General features: G+C 39.3%; 1 protein-coding gene across 1 annotated transcript in view; it reads right to left on the minus strand.

Moving 5' to 3' along the window:
* Positions 1–12,146, minus strand: part of RNF212 (ring finger protein 212) — an 84,308-nt gene that overhangs the window by 67,564 nt on the left and 4,598 nt on the right. The window lies entirely within an intron of this gene.

Raw genomic sequence — 12,146 nt, forward strand, 5'->3', positions numbered from 1 at the left:
AGAATAAATGTATTAAGAAAGACCCAAGACTTCTAAAGGCAACTAAAAATTTTTGTAGGACATAAACAAGACAAATCATACACAGGAGTGCTTAATATCACAAAAATGTGGATCTCTGCCAAGGAAAGTTGGCTCTTGCTATCTAAAGCCACGAAAACGTAGACTGCAGTAAATCTGCAGATGGATCCCTTTCTGAACTCACACAATCCACTATGAAAAATTTAACAGCCAAATGCAAATGGAATTCAATGCAGTATATCTTACGACTTATATTTGCTATGTATATTCTCAATATCAGAACTTAGAAAAGGAACAGATCTGAAGAACAAGAGATAGGTGTAAATTTAAGGTAATTCCAATCAGAATCCCAACGAAGATGTTTTTGAAAATGGGTAAAAAGCAATTTAAAGTCACTGTCTGAGTAAGAAATAATATTTTGAAAAAGAATGAGAACTTGACTTATCAGGTATCAGAACTTATTTTAAAATCTACTGCAATTCCCCCTGTCTAAGTGGACATGACTCCCAGGGGTGTGGACCTTCCTGGCAACGTGGGACAGAGATCCTAGAGTGAGCTGAGACTCAGCATCACGGATTGAGGAAAACCCTAGAATGAGCTGAGACTTAGCATCTAGGGATTGAGAAAACCTTCTCGACCAAAACGGGGAAGAGTGAAATGAGACAAAGCGCCAATGGCTAAGAGATTCCAAACAGAGTTCAGACGTTATCCTGGAGGTTATTCTTATGCATTAAGTAGATATCATCTTGTTATTCAAGATGTAATGGAGAGGCTGGAGGGAACTGCCTGAAAAATGTAGACCTGTGTTCCAGTAGCCATGCTTCTTGAGGATGACTGAATAATGATATAGCTTTCACAATGTGACTATGTGATTGTGAAAACCTTGCGTCTGATGCTCCTTTTATCTACCTTGTCAACAAACAAGTATAACATATGGAATAAAAATAAATAATAGTGGAACAAATGCTAAAAAAAAAAAAAATCTACTGTAATAAAAGAACGTTGTATTAGCACAGTGTGATGACTGGTTTAGGCAACTTGGCCAGGTGATGCCGGTCAGACAAGCACTGGCCTGTTACTATAAGGACATTTCCTGGTGGTTAATAAACCAGTAGGCTGTTTTATTAAGTCATCAGTCAGTTAGTTGATTCCATCTGTGACTGATTACATCTACTATAAACTAAGGCTATGTCTTGCACAAGGAGAGAATCCAATTAATTGAATTTAATCATATCAGATTAAACCTGGGAGAAGAGAGAATTTCCACTTCTTCAGCCAACTAGCCAGACTCTCCTGTAGAGTTCACCAAAGAACTTCATTGGAGTTGTGACCCCCATGACCTGCTCTATGGAATTTAGACTCTTATGTCCCCATGGTTGTGTGAGACACTTCTATAAACCTTGTATTTGCAAATATCTCCTGCTGGTTTTGTTTCTCTAGAGAATCCTGATTAATTCACACAGGAAATGAGAAACAGATCAGAGTCCAGAAGCAAATCCAAGTGTTTCTGAGAACCTAATAAAAAAGAAAGCATTGTCATTCGAGGGAAAGCGAGTGGTTTAATAAATAGCACTGGCATTACTGCTGTCCACCTGGAAGAGAACAGTCAGATCCCTATTCAACACTAAACAGAAAACGAACTCCAAATGGAAATAAAGATTCATGCCATAAAAGTCACAATAAACACTATTAGAAAAAAACTTTGTAAACTATTTGTATAACTTTGGAGTGGGTGAGCTTAGAAAAGGCAGGGAAGACAGATGCCATAAAACAGATAAAGACATATTTGATAATCTAAAATGAAAATGTTAAAAGGGGGGCAAAAGAAGCTATAAACACAATTGGAAAAATCGAGTGTGTGTGTGTGTGTGTGTGTGTGTGTACATAAATATCCATTCCATGGTTGTTCTAGTTTGCTAGCTGCTGGAATGCAATATACCAGAAACAGAATGGCTTTCAAAAAAGGGAAATTTAATAAGCAGCAAGTTTACAGTTGTAAGGCTGAGAAGATGTCCCAATTAAAACAAATCTATAGAAATGTCCAATCTAAGGCATCCAGGAAAAGATACCTTGATTCAAGAAGGCTGATGAAGTTCAGGGTGTCTCTCTCAAGTGAGAAGACACATGGTGAACACAGTCAGGGTTTCTCTCTCATCTGGAAGGGGACACGGCAATCGCCGTCATCTGCTAGCTTTCTCTCCTGGCTTCCGGTTTCATGAAGCTCCGGGGAAGTGTTTTCCTTCATTGTTTCCAAAGGTCCTTGGCTTGTGGACTGTCTGCTTCATGGTGCTGCAGCATTCCTTGTTCTCTCCGAATCTCTCTCATTCTCCAAAATGTTTCCTCTTTTATACCACTCCAGAAAATAATCAAGATCCACCCAAAAGGGTGGAGACATGCCGTCACCTAATACAGTTTAACAACCACTCTTGATTAAATCACATCTCCAGGGAGATAATCTGATTACAGTTTCAAACATACAGTATTGAATAGGGATTATTCTGCCTTTATGAATTGGGATTTAGATTAAAACATGGCTTTTCTAGGGGACATACATCTTTTCAAGCCAGCACAATGGTGAATATCTACTGAGCACCTTCTCCATGCAACTTTTAGTTAAGGAAGATACAGCAGTACACTGGTCTCAGGAAGCTTATGTTCTAAGTGGTGAAGACAGGTGTATTACCATAGGCAACTTTCCTAACAATCCCCAAATATCAGAGGCTTAATGTGGAGGACATTTGATTTTTACCCAAAGAACATTCCAGACAGTGGTCTGACGCTGCCTTCCTCCATCTGTGGCTCAGCTCTGCTAAGGCCTCAATATGGAGCCAGCAGAGGAAGGAGTGAGGGTGGAGGACTCCTGGAATGTTGCCTGCACCGTTCGGCCCCCCAAGTACCTTTCATCCACCAGCACACACAGCATGCCCATCAGGGGAAGGCAGGCCGGGAGACTGCATACAGCTGGGTGTCCAAGAAGAAAGGGAGAGCCCAGGAGACACTACCCACCCTTGCCAAAGCCTCTCATTCTGGTCATCCATTCCACACTTTTCCCCCAGTCAGTGTCCTTGTCAGTTTAGGTTTTCTGCGTAATATATGTTCTTTCCCCTGGGGTCTTAGTTTGATCCCACAAATTGTAAACTAGAAAGACAAGTACCATGTCCCCATCCCCAGTTTTAATTCCTTGGGTGCTCAAGCAAATACCATGAAATAGGACCGGTTAAACAATGGGAATTTATTTGCTCTTGGTTTGATGTTGGGAAAAGTCCAAATCAAGGCATCATCAAGGCAATGCATTCTGCCTGAAGACAGTGGCATTCCGGGGCTGGCTGCTGGACACTCTTGTACTTTAGCTTGTCATGGGGCAAGGCATGTAGCAGCATCTCCTAGTCTCTCCCTTCTCTTCCCGGTTCCACTGATGTTCAGCTTTTCCCGTGGCTTTCTCTCTCCACATAAATTTTCTTCTCTTATAAAGGTCTCCAGTAATAGGGTTAAGACCGTGCTGATTGAGGTGAGCTACACCCTAACTGAAGAAGCCACATCACAAGGTCCTGCCAACAATGGGTTCACATCCACAAAACCGGATTAAGGTTAAGAACGTGCTTTTCTGGGGTACACCATGACCCAATGTTTAGTGGTGAAGAGGGACAGAGCAACTGCAACAAACACTCCCACGGACAAAGGAGGAACAGGAGAAATCATGCAGGTCACAGTGGACAGCAGGCTTTCTGAAGGCCCCTCCTGGGGAGGGTCTGGGGAGCCTGCCACCCTGCTCCCTCGGAGGAACCCTCTTGTCTAACGCGCTCCGGACCCCTGATTCCACCGCTGGAAGACTTCTTCCTTGTCTCCTCTTCTTCAAGTCCCTCAGTTGAAACTGCATTAGGAAAAGTGCCCAGCTTAGGGCCTGTCCAACTTTCACAGCCAGGTTTCTCCTTGTACACATTTAGGGATCCATAGATTGTTTCAAAGTTTAAAGTTTTAGAGTCAGGTTTATCATTACAATTCTCTCAACAATAAATGAGGCTGCTGATCTATTTCTTTAGAGCCAGTTCCATGAGCCAGTAAAAACACACAAGATTCTTTCCTAGATATTGTTCTGAAGCCTTCTTTGCTTCCTTGATTATACCCTCACTAAACTAAATGAGGCATCAATAACTTTAGTTAGAAAAGTGATAGGATTATAGCAATGTCATGCTTAAAATATATAAAAAACAGAGTTCCATAAATCATCCTATTATTAACACCTTGCATTAGTGTCTACATTTGTTACAATTCATTAAACATTTTAATAATTGTACTATTAACTATAGCCCATCATTTACAATAGGGTTCATTGATTGTACAGTCCTATGTTTTTTCTTTTAATTTTTATTCTAGTAATGTATACATGTCCTAAAATGTCCCTTTTTAATCACACTGACACATATAATTCAGTGGTGTTAATTAAATTCATAATGTTGTAGTGCCATCACTATCATCCATCACCAAAGCCTTTCCAGTCAACCCAAACAGAAACTGTACAATTTAAGCATTAACATCCCATTCTCTACCTCCATCCGAACCCCTAGTAGCCTATATCCTAGAATAAAACTCCATGAGTTTCCGTATACTTACTTCATATCAGTGAGATTATATAGTATTTTTCCCTTTGGGTCTGACTTCTTTCACTCAGCATGATGTTTTCAAGGTTCATCCATGCTGTCTCATGAATCAGACATTCCTTTTTAATGCTGAACAATATTCCATTGTACGCACATACATTTCACTTATCCTTTCATCTGTTGATGGATAGTGGGTTCTTTCCATCTTTTGACAACTGTGAATAATGCTTCTATGAACATGGTGTGCAAATATCTGTTTGAGTTCCTGCTTTCAATTATTCTGAGTATATACCTAGTACCAGGAATGCCTGGTCATACAGTAATTCTATGCTTAACTTTTTGAGGAACTACCAAATTTTCTTCCACAGCAGCTGCACCATTTTACATTTCTACCAACAATGAGTGTTCTCTATTTCTACACATCTTCTCCAAGATTTGTACTTTTTTTTAAATAGTAACCATTCTAGTGGGTGTCAAATGACATTTCATTTTGGTTTTTTGATTTGTAGTTCCCTAATAACTAATAATGTTAGCATTTTTTCATGTACATTTTAGCCATTTCTATATCCTCTAGTAAAATGTCTGTTCAAGTCTTTTGCCCCCCTTTGTTTTTTCTTTTTTCTTTTTTCAGCATAGGCAGGCACAGGGAATCGAACCTTGGTCTCCGGCATGGCAGGTGAGAACTCTGCCACTGAGCCACAGTCGCACTGTCCTGCCCATTTTTTATTGTTGAGTTGTAGGACTTCTTTATATACTCTGGATATTGAACTCTTACTAGATACTTTTTTCCCCATATATCTTCTACCACTGAGAAGGTTCCTATATTAGCTAGGGTTCTCTCAAGAAACAGAATCAACAGGAAACACTGGCAAATATAAAATTTATAAAAGTGTCTCACCTGACCGCAGGAAGGCAGAGTCCAAAATCCGCAGGGCAGGCTGTGAAGCCGACGATTCCGATGGAGGGTCTGGACAAACTCCACAGGAGAGGCTCACCGGCCAAAGCAGGAATAGAGGAATAGAGGAACTGTCTCCTCTGAATCCTCCTTAAAAGGCTTTCAGTGATTAGACTAAGCATCACTCATTGCAGAAGACACTCCCCTTGGCTGTTTACAAATGGAATCAGCTGCGGATGCAGCTGGTGATCATGATCTAATCCTATGAAATGTCCTCATCCCAAAAGACAGGCCAGCACTTGCACAACAGGCCAGCACTTGCACAACCAGAGAAACAGGTACCACCACCTGGCCAAGTTGATTCATGAAGCTGACCATGACAGTTCCCTTTTCACTTTCATGATAAAATCCTTTGATGTGCAAAAGTTTTAAATTTTGATGTGGTCCTATTTATCCATTTTTTCTTTTGTCGCTTGTACTTTGAGTGTAAAGTCTAAGAAACCATTGTCTAACAGAAGATCCTGAGGATGCTTCCCTACATTTTCTTTTAGGAAATTTTATAGTCCTGGTTCTTATATTTAGGTCTTTGATCTACTTTGAGCTCATTTTTGTATATGGTGTGAAATAGGGCCCTCTTTCATTCTCTTGCATATGGATGTCCAGCTCTCCCAGCACCATCTTTTGAAGAGAGTCTTCTTTCCCAACCGAATGGCCTTGGCAGTCTTGTCATGTTATCAACTGGCCATAGGTGTGAGGGTCTATTTCTTACTCTCAATCAGATGCCACTGTTCTACGTGGCTAACCTCGTGCCAATACCATTCTGTTTTGACCACTGCAGTTTTGTCATAAGTTTCAAAGGCAGGAAGTGTGAGTCCTCCAACTTCAATCTTCTTTTTTCAGATAGTTTTGGCTATTCGAGATCCCCTGCCCTTCCAAATTAACCAGCTTTCCCATTTCTGCAAAACAGGCTGTTGGAATTTGTTTGGGGTTGCCTTGACTCTGTAAATAATTTTGGGTAGAACTGGTATTTTAACAATATTTAGTCTTTCATGAGCACAGAATGTCCTTCTATTTATTTAGATTATCTAGCAAAATTATGTAGTTTTCCATGTATAAGTCCTTTAATCCTTAAATTTATTCCTAGATATTTGATTCTTTCAGTCTCCACTGTAAATAGAAGTCTATTATTTTCTCCTGAAGGTGCTCATTATTAGTGTGCAGTTAACATTGCTGATTTTTGCATTTTGATCTTGTATCCTGCCACTTCACTGAACTCATATTTTTTATCTGTAGAAGCCTTTATGCAGTTTTTTCAGGATTTTCTAAGTATAGGATCGTGTCATCTGCAAATGGTAAAAGTTTTATTTCTTCCTTTCCAATTTGGTGCCTTTTATTTCCTTTTCTTGCCCAATTGCTCTGGCTAGAACTTCCAGAACAATGTCAAAGGACAGTGCTGACACGGGGCATCCTTGTCTTACACAAAATCTCCTAGGGAAAGCTTCTAGTCTTTCATCATAGAGCATACTATTAGCTGTGCACTTTTCATAATGCCCTTTATCATGTGTGGAAGAATCCTCATATTCCTATTTTTAAGTGGTTTCTTCAAGAAAGAATGCTGGATTTTGTCAAATGCTTTCTCTGCTTAAACTGAGATAATCATGGAGGTTTTTTTACTTATGTTGTATTAAGGTGGTCTATTACATTAATTTATTTATGTTGAATTACCCTTGCATACTGGGGATAAATCCCAGTTGATCATGGTGTATAATTCTTTCAATGTGCTATTGGATTTGGCTTGCTAGTATTTAGGATTTTCGCATCTATATTCATAAGGACAAATATCTATAATTTCCTTTTCCTGTAGTATCTTTATGTGGCTTTGGTATGAGGGTGATATTTGCCTCATAAAATGAGTTAGGTTGTGATCCTTCTTCAAGTTTTTGGAAGAGTTTGAGCAGGATTATATTAATTCTTAGAATGTTTGGTAAAATTCACCTCTGAAGCCATCTTGTCCTGTCCTTTTCCTTTTGGGGAGGTTTTTTATGACTAATTCAATCTCTTAACTCACAGTTAATCTGTTGAGATCTTCTATTTGGGGTATTTCTAGAAATTTGCCCATTTCTTCTGGGTAATTTGTTGGCATACAGTTGTTCATGATATCCTCTTATGATCCTTTGTACTTCTGTTGGGACAGTACTAATGGCCCTCTCTCATTTCTGACTTTATTTGCATCTTTTCTTTTTTTCCCTTGTGAGTTCAGCTAAAGGTATGTTGGTTTTGTAAATGTTCTATTATTTTTTCATTCTCTATTTCATCTCTTAATTTTTTAAAAAATTTTATTTATTTATTTACATGGGCAGGCACCAGGAGGTGAACCAAGGTCTCCAGCAGGGCAGGGTGAAACCTCTGCCTGCTTAGCCAGCAGCCCACCCCATCTCTAATTTTTAAACTTCTTTCTGCTTGCTTACTCTAGCTAAACTGCTAGCTAAATTCTTGCGCTATTCTGTGTGCTGTCAGGTTTCTGATATGATCTGCTCTTCTTCGTTAACGTAAGCATTCACGGCTCTATGTCCCTCTGAGCATTTTCTTCACTGAGTCTCATAAGTTTGGATATGTTGGGTTCTCATTTTAATTCCTCTCAATATAGTTACTGATTACCCTTGTGATTTCTTTTTCTGACTTACTGATTGTTAAAAAGTACGTGGTTTAACTTCCATATTTTTGTGGATTTTCCAGTTCTCCCTCTGTTATTCATTTCGAGCTTCATTCCATTGTGGCCAGAGAAGATGCTTTGTATAATTTCAATGTTTAAAAACACTGAGACATTTTTTGTGGCCCAACCTGTGGTCTGTCCAGAGAATGACCTATGTCTACTTGAGAAGAACGCATGTCTGGCTGTACCGACATACAATGTTCTGTACATGTCTGCAAGGTGAAGTTTAACAGATTATTCAAGTTTTGTTTCCTTATTGATTTTCTGTTCTAACAGATGGTCTATCTATTGGGATCATGATTTGAAGTCTCCAACTATCATTGCAGAGGTGTCTGTTTCTTCCTTCGATTTTAACAGGGTTTGCCTCTTGTATTTCAGAGTACCAAGGTTAAGTGTATAAATATTTGTGATACGCTATTTCTTTTTGATGGATTGCCCCTTTTGTTAATTTATAAATTAATAAAAGCTTGTATCTTGTAACAGCTTTTTTACTTAATGTCTATTTTGTCAAATATGTTAGCTACCCAAGATCTTTTTTTTTTGGTTACTATTTGCATGGATTATCTTTCTTTCATCCTTTCACTTTCATTCTACTTGTGTTATCTGCATCTAACATGAGTCTCCTGTAAATAACATATATCCATTCTGCCAATCTGTCTTTGGATTGGTATGGTAATTTGAAGTTGTATGTACCCCACCAAAAAGGATTTTCTTTCATGCCTGTGGGTATAAATCTATTGTAGATGAAAACTTTTGATTAGGTTATTTCAATTGAGATATGGCCCACTTCATTCAGGGTGGGTTTTAATCCTCTTATCACATTATAAGAGGATAAAAGACAGAAAAAAGCCCCCCTGGAGCAGCTGAGAGAGAGGACCACCGAAACTGGAAGCTAAAAGATATGAAACCCAGGAGAGAAGGACCAGCAGACATCACCAAGCGCCTTGCTATCTGACAGCGGGGCGAAGCTCACTGGCAGCCAGTCTTCAGAGAAGTTATCTTCCTGTCGATGGCTTAATTGGACATTTTTCACAGCCTCAAAACTGTAAACTTGTAAGTTAATAAATCCTCGTTGTAAAAGCCAACCCTTTCCTGGTATATTGCATTTTGCCAGCTTTAGTAAACCGAAACAACTGCGGAGTACAGTCTATTACTATTTAGTGTTATTACTGTAAAGGCAGTAGTTTACTTCACTCATTCTGTCCTCTGATTTTTATGTCATATCCTTTTCATCTCTTTTCCTTTACTGCAGCCTCCTTTTCTGCAGAGTTGATCTTTTGTGATGTATCTAATTTATCCCTCTGTCATTTCTGTTTCTATGCTTTAAAAACTTACTTTGTGGTTACCCTGGGGTTTTTTAATATCCAAATTACACCTATAACTTATTAATTTGAAAAGATACCAACTTAGCTTCAATAGCATACATGTTCTCTGCTCCCATATGCCTCCATTTCCCCTTTTTATTTTGTTTTTGTCCCACTCGCCTATTTTTCTGGGATGGCCAGTTTTTGTAGCTGAGGGCTGGAGCCGTCAATATGTAACCTTTCCTAACTACTTTTGCTTCCAAATGGGGAAGGGGAAGGAAAAGAGAGGGAAAAAATGGTACCGCTTCTGTAAGACTTTCCTGCTGGAACAACGGCCCCTCCAAGATCTGAAGTAGCTGTTCCAATGCAGTATCTGCAATCAGATCACACAACAGCAGAATGTGGAAGACTGGGTCACCTGGTACAGCAAGTCGGACCAGGGGTGACAGCCTCTGCACAGAGGGTAAAATTCACTGACACTTCCCAAAACGTACCTGTCTCTTCCTCCGGCTCTCCCCTGGGTACTGCACAGTGTTCCACTAGACCACAGGGTTCCAAAATAGTTGATTAAGATAGTTCCTGCCAGTTCAACAGTTGTTTTGGTGGAGGGACTGATTCCTGGTACTTTCTACACTGGCATCTTTCTGTAATCCACGAGCAGAGACGTCTTATTAAACATAATGTTCAGGCCATGGGAAACCGGTATCACAACTTGCTGTGTTTTATTGTACATAAAGAAAACAGGTCAGAATAGAAGCTATCAGAGGGAACTGCATTTAGTCAGGGAAGCACTGTTTTGGGAAACCTGTTTCACACATGTGCACATATGGATGCACGTGCATAAAGCATCAGCCGTGTCACAATATCACATGTGCTTCCCACTACATGTCATGATCGGCGGTACCACTGTGACAGCAGTCAGAGAAGGTGTGCTAGTGCGATACGAGAGGCCATGTGGGAAGAGTGAGGGTCAGGTGATGAGAAGCAGCAGCTTGGCTCACTGTAGAAGCAACAAGGAGGCCAGTGTCTCCGGATGGGACCCAAACAGCAGCCAGAGACCATGGTACGCTGCCTTCCAGGCTGTGAGAAGACCTCAGTTCTCATTCCTAGAAAGGGGGGATGCCATGAAGGAGCAAACGTGACTTCCTTTTAAACAGACCCTCCAGCTGCTGGGTGGAGGACAGATTCTAGCAAGGAGAAGTGAGCTCTAGAAGAACCGACCGTCAGGAGTCCAGCAGTGACAAGAGCTTGAACAAGGACAAGCACTGAGAGAGGAAGACACGGATTCTGAATGCAACATTCTGACGATTCAGAACACAGGGCCTGGGCAAAAGGGGAGTCAGGAACTACTTCGGTGATTCCAGCCAGAATGATTCACTCACTCTTTCTCTGTGACACACACTTATACACAGAGGACTGAACAAAAAAATACACATTTTCAAACACCCAAGGAACATTAACATTAAGCCACAATGAAAATTTCGATAATTAAAAAAGGAAACCATATAGCCATATTCCCTCACCACAATGACATAAAGCTAAAAATTAACCCCCAAGTTATAGTGAAGACAAAGTCTAACCACTCAGCAATTAAAGAATATTCTTCCAAAGAATTCTTGACTTAAAATGAAATAAAAACAATTAGACTACTTAGAACTAAGAAGTAATACTCAAAATGACTTAGAAAAGCAGTGCACAGAAAGAACCAATGATCACAAACACTGTAATTTGGAAACAAGAAAGAAAATTGATGAATCAACATGCAACTCAAGAAGCCAAAGAAAGGCTAAAGGAACCCTCTCCCCATTTCAAGCCCGAATGCTGTGAAAAAGGCTTGGGTTTACAGAGATGGGCAAGTAGAAGAAATAGGGACTGCCCATTGTGAGTTTAAACTGAATTTAAGGTGAGTTTAATGTTTAAACTGAGTTTAATGTGAGTTTAAATTGGCATGTCTGAAAGGGAATAAAGCAATTTCTAAATCTTTTGCCCTGACTTTTCCATTTTTAAGAATTTGTGCTTGTGAAATATTTCTATAAATATGCACAAATATTGGTGAAACATCTTCACTTTAAGACTCTTCAAAAATAGGGGAAAACTGAAGGAAAAAACACCCAAGTGTTCACTGATAGGAAAATAATGAAATACTATGCAGTCACTCAAAAAAAAAAGTGTGGTTGAGTCAAAAATAGAACATTGACTGAGAAAATATCATTTTTGTAAAAAGGTAAATAATTATAACACATACAAATTAGATACCAAACTACTGGCTGTTGTCATTTTTGGGAAAGAGGATTTGGGGCACCTTCAGATTTCACACTGATTTTTTTGTACTGTTTAAATTTTGTATAACTTTGTATTAAAATATAATTTTAAAAAGCAGTTATATTTTAAAATGTCAGATCAAATACACATTTTGGAGGCTAATCTCCAAGAGAACAATCATTTGTAACTAAGTAACTAAGCTTCCACCAAGTAACAAGATTAACTGATGCATTTTATAGATGGGAAAAAGGCATTGTTTTATGCTTACTGCCGCAGTAATCCATTTTAAACTTACTTGCTGAACAATCTTCTTAATTATATACAACTCTTATTTTAAAAAACCAGATCTTATCACC

This window comes from Tamandua tetradactyla, chromosome 19 (assembly GCF_023851605.1).
Source record: "Tamandua tetradactyla isolate mTamTet1 chromosome 19, mTamTet1.pri, whole genome shotgun sequence".
Taxonomy (NCBI): domain Eukaryota; kingdom Metazoa; phylum Chordata; class Mammalia; order Pilosa; family Myrmecophagidae; genus Tamandua; species Tamandua tetradactyla.